Raw genomic sequence first — 12,469 nt, forward strand, 5'->3', positions numbered from 1 at the left:
GATTTGGAGCTTGCAGCCATTGTGTTTGCTCTTAAGATCTGGAGACATTATTTGTATGGGGAGAAATGTTACATCTACACAGATCATAAGAGTAGAGCTGAATTTGAGACAGAGGAGATGGTTAGAGTTGATAAAAGACTATGATTGTCTGATAGACTATCAGCCAGGGAAAGCTAATGTTGTGGCTGACGCCCTAAGTCGCAAGACTATGGCAAGCCTACGGGTTACTCCTTTGTCTTTGGTACATGAGTTAAGATCATTGCATGCCAGCTTAGGGATTAGTGATGATGGGCAGACAGCAGTTGCATGGCATGTACAGCCAGTGTTGATTGATCAGATTAGAATGGCTGCTCAGAATGATCAGAAGTATCAGAAATTGTTGGAAGAAGTCCAGCAGGGCAAGAAACCAGAATTCTCAATCAGAGATGATGGTCTACTGCTACACCAGGGCAGAATATGTGTTCCTAATGATGTTGAATTGAGGAAGATCATTTTGAAGGAAGCACATGAGTCTCATTTTGCCATGCATCCTGGTGGCACAAAAATGTATAGAGGGCTAAAGGAGCATTACTGGTGGATGGGTATGAAAAGGAATGTGGCAGAGTTTATATCCAAATGCCTAACTTGTCAGCAAGTAAAGGCAGAGCATCAAGTACCCGCTGGGTTGTTACATCCACTACCAGTACCAGAGTGGAAATGGGAGAGAATAACGATGGATTTTGTGATGGGACTTCCGAGGACACAGAAGAGTCATGATGCAATTTGGGTCATTGTTGACAGACTGACTAAGTCTGCTCATTTTCTGCCAGTCCGAATGGACTACAGTTTAGAAAGATTGGCCAAGTTGTACATTGATGAGATTGTGAGACTGCATGGAGTGCCAGTATCCATTGTATCAGACAGAGATCCTAGGTTCACTTCTAGATTCTGGGATAGTCTTCAGAGAGCCCTAGGAACTAGATTGAACTTCAGTACTGCATTCCACCCACAGACAGATGGCCAGTCTGAGAGGGTAATTCAGATCTTGGAGGATATGCTACGGGTTTGTGTGATTGAGTTTGAGGGTAGTTGGGATACACACTTGCCTTTGATTGAGTTTGCTTATAACAACAGCTACCAATCAAGCATTGGGATGCCTCCATATGAAGCTTTGTATGGCAGAAAATGTAGAACCCCGTTGTGTTGGGATGACGTGGGTGAAAGAAAGATGATTGGACCCGAAATTGTTCAACAGACTGAAGAGAAAATCCGGGTGATCAGAGATCGACTTAAAGCTGCATCAGATCGTCAGAAGTCTTACATTGATTTGAAGAGAAGGGATATTGAGTATGCAGTGGGTGAGAAAGTTTTCCTCAAGGTTTCTCCTTGGAAGAGGATTATGAGATTCGGCAGAAAGGGGAAACTAAGTCATCGTTTTATCGGGCCATATGAGGTTCTGGAAAGAGTGGGTCCTTTGGCATATCGGTTGGCACTACCTCCAGAGTTGGAGAAGATACATAATGTCTTCCATGTGTCCATGTTGAGGAGGTACCGATCAGACCCATCTCATGTACTACCAGTAGAAGAAATAGAAGTAAATCCAGACCTCACATATGAAGAAGAACCCATAAAGATTCTGGCTTATGAGGTGAAGCAGCTACGGAATAAGCGGTCTACCGTTGGTAAAAGTGCTGTGGAACCATCATTCGGGCCAAGAAGCTACTTGGGAACGAGAGGAGGACATGAGGAGACAACACCCACAGCTGTTCAGAGATTGATACCAGGTAAAAATTTCGAGACGAAATTTATTTAAGGGGGGGAGAATTGTAACACCCCCGTTGTATAGCCTGGTATATTTCACTGTTCCGGTGACCGGTGTCGGTCCGGACAATTAATGGGATTAGGGCCACACCTAAGACAACATGAGAAGCCATAAGCACAAATAATTAGTAATGTTTAATTAGTTAACTACAAATAAGAAAAACAGAACATAAGAGGTTAAACGAGCCGAGAGTCATAACGATGAGTAACCTCATCGGGAACGACTGCGAAGTCATTTTAAACTCAAATTTCGAACCGTAAAAAGTGACGCTGCGGTCCTTAGGACCCTTATGAACACTGTGGAAAAGAGAAAATCACGAAAAAGAGCTATTAAGTCAGTCAAATAATTAGGTCAGGGAACCGGAAGAAATATTGGATTATTTGCAAACCGGGATGAACCGGCGAGGGGCGATTTGGTCAATTGATCCCGAGAGCTGACTCCTGACCTAACTGTCAAATAAAATCGGAGAAAATAAAATTTCGGAATCGAGAATTAAATTAAAGAACTAATAGAAAAAAAAAGAAAAGAAAAGAAAAGAAAGAAGTTAGAAAAGTCAAAGGTGATATCATAAAAGAATTTATTTAAATGAATTATTAAATTGTGACTTTGTGGTCTTCCATAAGCAAAATAAAAAGAAAAGAAATTGGTTTTTTTTCTTCTTCATTTCCGTCAACCTTCATCTCCTCTCTCATCTCTCTCTTTTTCTTAACTCTCCATCTCCACAAACTCCATTAAAGCTCAATTTTGAGCTTGAAAATCATAAGATTTCACCATAGAAAAATTAGCCACCATAGTTAAAGCTTATCTAGGCAACTTGAGAAGAGGATTGAGCAAGAAAGAAAGAAGGAAAATTTGAAGGAAAGGAGGAAGAAAATTGCTACACAAAGGTTAGTATGCTAAACTCTTCATTTATCCATTCAAATGCACATGTGATGGTTGAAAGTAAGCTTAGAACTTGATTAAATGAAACAAACATGGGAGAATGACCATTGCTGAAATTTGGCCTGGTTGGGAGGAGTATGGTTTGCATGAATATGATGCAATTGAATGAGTTTAGAAACTTTACATAGTTAAATGATTAACATTTAAACCATTAGAACTAGTTAAAGGCATGAAAATGATGAGTTAGGGTTTTCAATGCTAGGGTTTATGAACCAAAATTTGGAGAAATACATAAATTTCATGTTTAATCTATTGTGAAGTGAAATAATGGTCAATTATGACCAAATAACTTGTGTGGGAATGATAGGAAACTAAGTTAAATTCGTAGGTCAATGGTCATGCTGCTGGCAACATGACCAAACCCACTTTGAAGGACCAAAACTCAAATTTTACAAGTCCAATTGATATGCCACCAATTGGAGATGAAAATAGACATAAAAGAGCACAATTTTCATTAAGGAACCATAGCCAAAAACTGACCAAAACTTGGTGAAACAATTGACCAAATTGAGTTGATAGCAGGCTGCCACTGCACTAAACTGACCAAATGAACAGTAACTGTTCATTTGGTCATAACTCCAGCTAGGTAGGTCAAATTGATCTGACATTTTACCAGCAATTAGATATGATATAGACCTAAAACTTTCATGAAGAACACCAACCCAAATTAGGCCATTAACTCATTCAAATCGTTGAGCAAAGTTAAATTTACTGTACTGAGATTCTGCAGAATTTTCATTGAGCAGCAATGTTTGGATGGTTATAACTCTCTCTAGAAAACTCGGATTTAGGCGATTCTTGAACCGATGGAAACCTAAGACATAGTACAACATTTCATATGAAGAAAGTGAGACCAAATTATGAACTTAACTTGATCAAATTATTAACCAAAGTTGGACCAAAAATCTGCCAGCACCAAAATCTCAGTATGAACAGTACACGTGAACAGTAAACTTATTTTGGCCATAACTTGAGCTACAAAACTCCGATTGAGGTGATCTAAAAATGAGAATACACTTAAGACAATAAGGAACATTTTCTATGAAGGAAGTTTTGTCGAATTCCAACAGTAGATCGACCAATGGAACAGTGCAACTTCGGAGAACCAAAACCGAAAATTGGCAATTTTGCCAAAATGACCTAAGCTTTGAGAAAATGACCAAAACCAATAAGTTTAATGACCAAAATGTGGTATGTGGGTGAAGTTAGAGTTCCCATACCAAGTAAACCTTAAAAAGTCAACTATTTGACTAGAATAGTGCAATGAATAGTAACCCGAAACATAAAATTTCGAGAACGTCGAATTTAACACGTTAGAGCTAAGTTTATTTTGGATTTATTTTAAGTTCTAGTACTGAAACATTGTAAAATTGCGTGTTTCTGTAACACCCTCCCGATAACCACTCCGTACATCCTACTGTTCCGGTGACCGGTGTCGGTCCGGACAGCTAGAATGTCCGGAAAAATATTCAAACTAAAGTCATGAACCATAATTAACTCAAATATTAACAAGAAAAATTTAGTAAAAATTTTAGAAATAAAATACAATCAAGTTAAACGAGTCGGTGTCCTAGCAATGGGTAACCGGAGGGAAGTTGCGGTTCTCGCAACGAGGAGCCCTAGACCCGGGGGAAAAATTATAAAATAATTTTTGGGACTCCAGAGAAGGGTAATTGAGGTTCCCATGGCATTAGAATGCCAAGAAAATACCTAGAAAAAATTTTCAATCGGTACAGCCAATTTTGACCCGTTAAGCCAAACGGAGGGCATTTTGGTCATTTCGCCTTCAGAGGTGAATTTTGGCCGACTTGTCCAGTTAAGTAAATAATTATTATGACTCAAAATATGAATAAATATTGCTAAAAATTAAATTGAAATGTGGTCGAAAAGAAAAGAAAAGAAAAATGAAATAAAAAGCAAATTATGACAAATTATGATGTCATTTAAAAATTTCCTCCAATCACAATAAAATACCCAATTAGTTAACCAATAAAAGAGACTAAAAATGGGCTAAAGGAATTAAAAACCAGCTGCTCTTCTTCTCCTTCTTCTCCACCAAAACGTGAACCCTTCCCTTCCACCCTCCATTGGAGCTCAACCAAGCAAGCTTGATTTCCTACCTTGTCTCACCATAAAATCCTAACCTAGCTTCACTAAAACTTGCCCTAGCACCTTGCTAAAGCCTTTGGCAGCCAAGAAAAGCCAAGAAAGTGAAGGAATTGCTTGGGAAAATTCTGCCCAAACAAGGTTAGTGCATATATACATCTAAAGCTTTTTAAATTCTATGTTAGAGACTTGGAATAAGTAGGAATTTGTGACTAAAATGAATGAAATCTATGTCTATCCATGCCCTAGGTTTCGGCAGCCCTATTGAATAAAAAGGAATGAGTGTTTTGATGGACTTAAAGTGGACTAGAGATCAAGATTAAACCATGTATGCATGTGATTATGGAATGAGATAGTTAATTAAAGCATGTTGTAAAAATTCATACGGAAATTAGGGTTTGGAAAGGTGAAAGTGTGACTTGGCTTAGGAAATTGTTAGGGCACATTGTAATGGTCAATTAATGACCATTTTAGATGTGTTGACCATAAATGGGACTGAAAAACACTATGGCAAGGTGAGGTTGCAGGCTGCCCTATGGACAGTAGCATAGGGACTGAAATTTCAGTCCCTTTGCACTGCCATAACTTGGGCAATGGTAGTCCAATTGAAGTTTGGCCAATTGGACATGAAACTAGGCTTACAATGGCACATTTTTGCTGAAGAAACCATGCCCAAAAGACCAAAGAAAAAGGGTCAAAACTCAGCCACAATCCGGATGTCCTGCACTGAATTCTGCAGAATTTGCCAAATGAACAGTGGCCATAACTCACTGTAGATTTGGTCAATTGGCCTGAAATTTTTACAGCAACAAGTTAAGACATAGACAAACAACTTTAATGAAGGAACCTACCCCAAATTATGGCCAGAACCCATTCAACCAAGTGACTCAAGTTACTGTTCATGCACTGTAGATATGGTAAATTTCTGCAAAATGCATATCCGGACAGCTTGGGTTTTTGAGCCATATCTGGAGCTACAAAAATCCAAATGGAGTGATTCAAAAAAGGAAATTCAACTAGAAAAAATAAGGAACAACTTTCATGTTTTACATTTCCTCAAATTCCAACAGTAACAGTGTCCAATGGAACAGTAAAGTTGACTCACCAAAATTGAAAAATCTGTTTGTGTTGAGTTACACTTTGGAATGGCAAAAACACTTAATGCCAACAAGTTTTAAACACCAAATGTGGTATGTTGGGAGTGCCAAAGTTGATGTACACATTTTTATTCTAAAAGTCAACATTTTTGTTGACCAATGATGAATAGTGACACCAAAAAAGTTGAAATTCACAAATTGACAAATTTAAGAGTTTCAAATGCCCTAGTATACCTAACAAGATTGGTTTGGATAGTTTGGCATGCCAATAGGGTTCGATTAGCGATCGCACATGGAAAAAATGCCATTCTGTGATTTCATGGCTTTTAGCCATTCTGACTTTGTATTGAGACTTGGCCTTGTGCCGGATATTATTTACAGCTTGTTAGTTGCTGCACACCGGAGATACGTATGTGACCGATGGTGTGACGCCCGAGGTACTAGGTACCCAAAGGCGCCTTACCCGTTATCCAGTCCAGTCATCTAGTGTAGGTTACTTGGGGCAACCAAATGAATAAAAGTGAACAACGTAAATGAAACAATGAATATATCAATACCAAACAAAGAAAGCATACACATTCTATACACATTTATTTTCTTGCTATTTTCTTTTATTATATTATTGCACCACTAAGCATTATTGCTTAGCGCTGCTTTTGCCACGCGTAGGTACTGGAGATCCCGATCGCGAGCCCAGTAGACCACAGACTGGGTGAGTCCATCCGGCAGTTCTGCTCAGTGTCCGTGTCACCTCGTCACCTGCAGTGCATTGGTAGGACACTAGATGTCATTTTGTCATTTTGTAATTAAATTTTTATTTCTCATATGTATTTGGGATTTATGCAATGTATTTTGAGCTTATTGTAAATAATAAAGATTTATGGTCATGTATGGTATTAATTTGAGTATTTAATGGTTGTTTATATATGAGAACCCTGAGAAAGGGATGTTTTGAGCAATGAAAAGGTTGTTGAGACCTGAAATTGAAAAATTGTTGATATCTTGATATTGAGTTTTGTGATGATATTGGAGTTGAGAATGAATGAAATTGTATATTGGAAGTATTTTTAACAGGTTCCGAAGAACGGTTTTCTCCATTTTTAGCCGGTACTCCGCCGGATTCTCTTTAAAATTTTCAGAACCTTAAATGAATGATACTTTTGATAAATGGTTTAAATAAATTGTATTTCATAAATTATATGCAAAAGCATTGTATAAATTAATTGAGGAATATTAGAGTGTGCCAGTACACCGTGTGGCATTACTTACTCGGGTATACTGTACACGGGTAAGGGGTGTCACATTTAGTGGTATCAGAGCACGGTTTAGGCGTTTCTGGGCCTAGATTGAGTCCATACCATGCATTGCATTTGTAAGAGTCGAGGTGACACTAACGCAGATCTGTTTATCTTTCTTATTTTGAATAGGATATGGACCCTTCATCTCAGAGAGCCGTTGAGGAGGAAGTGGAGAGTCATGCTCCACCTGCAGCAGCTGAGACTGGGGGCATGAGAGAATCTGCTCCACCAGCTCAAGCAGAGCCTGCTCAGCCTCCACAGGCCATGTTCCAACAAATGACCGACTTCTTCAGACAAATGGCCGGGGTAATGCCAGCACCACCACCACCACCAGCTCCACAGCAGAAATCACACCTGGAAAGGCTAAGGAAGTTTGGAGCTGTGGACTTCTATGGCAAGAGAGAAGATGACTCTGTTGCAGCCGAGAATTGGTTGAACAGAACGGGCAAAGTCTTAAAACAACTTCACTGCACCCCAGAGCAGAACTTAGAAGCTGCTATATCCTTGTTACAAGACGATGCCTACGGATGGTGGGACTTTTTTTATTGTCACACCCTGGCTTAGTGGGCCCCAGCTCAAGCCCCTCTTTGGGTGGCCATCTTGCCGGCGTAAAGCATTGTCTAAATTAATTGAGGAATATTAGAGTGTGCCGGTACACCAGGTGGCATTACTTACTCGGGTATACTGTACACGGGTAAGGGGTGTCACATTTAGTGGTATCAGAGCACGGTTTAGGCGTTTCTCGGCCTAGATTGAGTCCATACCATGCATTGCATTTGTAAGAGTCGAGGTGACACTAACGCAGATCTGTTTATCTTTCTTATTTTGAATAGGATATGGACCCTTCATCTCAGAGAGCCGTTGAGGAGGAAGTGGAGAGTCATGCTCCACCTGCAGCAGCTGAGACTGGGGGCATGAGAGAATCTGCTCCATCAGCTCAAGCAGAGCCTGCTCAGCCTCCACAGGCCATGTTCCAACAAATGACCGACTTCTTCAGACAAATGGCCGGGGTAATGCCAGCACTACCACCACCACCAGCTCCACAGCAGAAATCACACCTGGAAAGGCTAAGGAAGTTTGGAGCTGTGGACTTCTATGGCAAGAGAGAAGATGACTCATTGCGGTAGAGAATTGGTTGAACAGAACGGCAGAGTCTTAAAACAACTTCATCGCACCCTAGAGCGTAACTTAGAAGTCGCTATATCCTTGTTACAAGACGATGCCTACGGATGGTGGGACACAGTGTCAGTGAAGTGCAGCCCAAGTCAGAACTTGGGACTTCTTCCTCTCTCGAGTTCAAGAAGAAATATGTGGGTACAGTATACCGAAGAGAGAAGAAGGGAATTCATTAACTCGAGGCAGAGCTTGTCGATGGCCGAGTATGAGAAGGAGTTTGTTCGGTTAAGCCGCTATGGAAGGGAAATAGTCCCTAACGGTGAAAGGTGCAAGAGATTTGAAGAGGGACTGAATGACAATATCAAGATACACTCACCGCCTTGGGAATCACAGAATTTAGCAAGCTAGTGGAAGCCGCAATAAGGGTTGAAAAAGTGAGAATCAATGAGCGGACTGTAAGGGAGAGACAACGTAAGAGGGACTAGGTCGTCTAGTTCCACCCCGGATTTGGGAAGAAGTTTAAGGGTCCTCTGTACAAAGTTCAGCTCACCCACAGGCCGTGGTCGATCTCGAGGGCCCAGAGCCACGCTCACCCCTAGGAGAGGTCACCCACACCATCGGGCAGCTCTCCGAGGATGGGGTTCAGGGACCAGCCCAAGATTTTCTGCGTGTCCACACCGCCGAAATGGCATAAGGGGGAGTGTTGAGAGTGACTGTGCCCGCTTGAGGTGTGGGTCAACAAAGCATCGCTAAGGAACCGCCCACGCAGAACTACTACACCGCTCCAACACAAGCGTAAAGACTCGCTCCGCACTACAGAGGTAGAAAATCGCAGATCCGACGCGGTGGGACCATCACAGAGGCCTACATCTGAGCCAGCAGAGAGGCCAGATAACAGACCACCTGCCAGAAATTATGCCTTGAGAGCTCAGGAGGAGCAAGATGCCCCGGACGTCATCAGGGGTACGTTCTCCCTCTACACTACTCCTGTGCATGCATTGGTGGATCCAGGATCCACTCATTCATACATCTGCATCAATCTACCCGTAGAAAGGGGGATACTGGTAGGGGAGAGTGACCAAGACATTCTGGTCACTAATCCATTGGGTCACAGTGTGGTAGTGAACAAGGTATACAAGAGTTGCCCTTTAAGGATTCAGGGGTATGAATTCTTGGCAGACTTGATTGAGTTACCCTTCCATGAGTTTGACGTGATTTTGGGAATGGACTGGTTGTCACGTCATCAGGCAATAGTTGATTGCAAATTGAAGAGAATTTCTTTGAAAACCCCTGAGGGTAATGAGATCACAGTTGTAGGGGAAAGGACAGATTTCCTGTCCAATATCATCTCAGCCACTGTTGCAAGAAGAATGATGAGAAAAGGCTGTGAAGCCTACCTAGCACATGTGGTGGATACTAGGCAGGCTAAGCCAAATTTGAGTGACATACCCACAGTAAGAGACTTCCCAGAAGTATTTCCTGAAGAGTTGCCTAGTTTGCCACCAGAAAGGGAAGTCGAATTTTCTATTGAGACAACTGCACAAAGACCCATTTCCATTGCTCCTTATAGGATGGCACCCATCGAATTGAGGAGTTGAAAACTCAGTTGCAAGAGTTGCTGGATAAGAGGTTCATATGCCCCAGTGTGTCACCATGGGGAGCTCCAGTGCTGTTTGTGAAAAAGAAGGATGGGACTTTGAGGCTATGCATTGATTACCGGCAGTTGAATAAAGTGACTGTGAAGAACAAGTATTCGTTGCCTAGAATTGATGATCTGTTTGATCAGCTGAAGGGAGCAGGAGTATTTTCTAAGATTGATCTCAGATCAGGGTATCATCAGCTGAGGGTGAAAGATGTAGATGTGCCCAAGACTGCATTTAGGACCCGGTATGGGCATTATGAGTTTCTGGTGATGCCCTTTGGCCTAACAAATGCACCAGCGGCGTTCATGGACCTTATGAACCGTGTCTTCCATCCATACCTAGATCGGTTCGTAGTGGTTTTTATTGATGACATTCTGGTGTACTCCAACACCAGGGAAGAACATGATGAACATTTGAGGATTGTTCTGCAAACCCTGCGGGAAAAGAAGCTGTATGCTAAGTTGTCCAAGTGTGACTTTTGGCTGAATGAGATTGCATTCCTTGGACACATAGTGTCAGCTGATGAGATTAGGGTGGATCCCAAGAAAATAGAAGCAGTGATGGAATGGAAACCTCCCAGAAACACAACTGAGGTCAGAAGCTTCTTGGGGCTAGCTGGGTATTACAGAAGATTTGTGAAGGGATTTTCCCTAATAGCTGCTCCAATGACCAAGTTGTTACACAAGAATGTCAGATTTGACTGGAATGACAAGTGTCAGACCAGTTTTGAGAAATTGAAGGCTATGTTGACAGAGGCACCAGTGTTAACACAGCCAGTGTCCGGAAAGGACTTTGTGGTCTATAGTGATGCCTCACATAATGGGTTAGGGTGTGTATTGATGCAAGAGGGGAAAGTGATCGCCTATGCTTCCAGACAGCTAAGGCCACATGAACAGAACTACCCTACCCATGATCTAGAGCTTGCAGCAATTATCTTCGCACTGAAGATATGGAGGCATTACTTGTATGGGGAAAAGTGCTACATTTACACAGACCACAAAAGCCTGAAATACTTGCCAACCCAGAAGGAGCTCAACCTTAGACAGAGGCGATGGATTGAGTTCCTAAAGGATTATGATTGTGTAATCGACTACCATCCTGGGAAGGCAAATGTAGTTGCGGATGCTTTGAGCAGAAAATCCATGACAGCTTTGAGATCATTGAATACCCGTCTAACTTTGATTCGAGATGGAGCTATCTTGGCTGAGTTGCAAGTGAGGACAAACTCGCATACAGATTTTAGATGGGCGTAAGGTAGATGAGAAGTTAATGGCTATTATGAGCAAGGTCTCGGAGGGAAAAGCAACGATTATGTGATGAAAGCAGATGGGTGTCTCAGATACAAAGGAAGACTGTGTACCAGATGATGGGGAATTGAAAGCTAGTATTCTAAAAGAGGCACACACTAGTGTATATGCTATGCACCCAGGAAGTACAAAGATGTATCATGACCTGAAGCTTCAGTATTGGTGGCCTGGTATGAAGAAAGACATAGCTGACTATGTGACTAAATGCTTGACATGTCAGCAAGTCAAGGCAGAATATCAAGTTCCATCAGGTTTGCTACAGCCTATACGCATACCTAAATGGAAATGGGATCGGGTCACCATGGATTTTGTAAGTGGTCTACCTCTCACCCAGAAGAAATATGATGCGGATGGGTAATAGTGGATAGATCGACGGTCAAGACACTTTCTCGCCGATTAGGACTGACTACTCACTGGAGAGGTTAGCATAATTGTATATCAGTGAGATAGTTAGACTGCATGGAATCCCACTTTCCATTATATCTGACCGAGACCCAAGGTTCACATCGAGATTTTGGAAGAAGTTGCATGAGTCCTTGGGTACACAACTCCACTTCAGCACAGCTTTCCATCCTCAGACGGATGGGCAATCCGAAAGAGTAATCTGTAAACAATTGAAACCCATGACATTGATACAAATATTGAACTAAAATGATGACAATAACACGAAATATATGTCGAGTCCTTGAGGATATCTTTGAGGAGTTGTGTCATTGAGTTTGAGGGAAGTTGGGATAGATATCTCCCACTGGCAGAATTCGCATACAACAATAGCTATCAAGCTAGCATCCAAATGGCCCCATATGAAGCACTGTATGGGAGAAAATGTAGAACTCCAGTCTTGGACTGAATTGGGCGAAGACAAATCGGTAGGGCTGCACTGTGAAACAGGCTGAGGAGAAGGAGAAATCAATCAAAGACTACTTAAAGGTTGCCTCGCATGCATGTAAATCTTATGCCGACCTGAAGAGGAAAGAAATAGAATATGTGGTTGGGGACAAAGTGTTCCTCAAGGTGTCACCATGGAAGAAAGTGTTGAGGTTTGGAAGAAAAGGTAAGTTGAGCCCTAGGTTTATTGGCCCATATGAAGTTATTGAACGTGTGGGTCCAGTGGCCTATAGGCTAGCTTTACCTCCAGAGCTGGACAAGATCCACAATG

This window comes from Hevea brasiliensis, chromosome 11 (assembly GCF_030052815.1).
Source record: "Hevea brasiliensis isolate MT/VB/25A 57/8 chromosome 11, ASM3005281v1, whole genome shotgun sequence".
Lineage (NCBI taxonomy): Eukaryota > Viridiplantae > Streptophyta > Magnoliopsida > Malpighiales > Euphorbiaceae > Hevea > Hevea brasiliensis.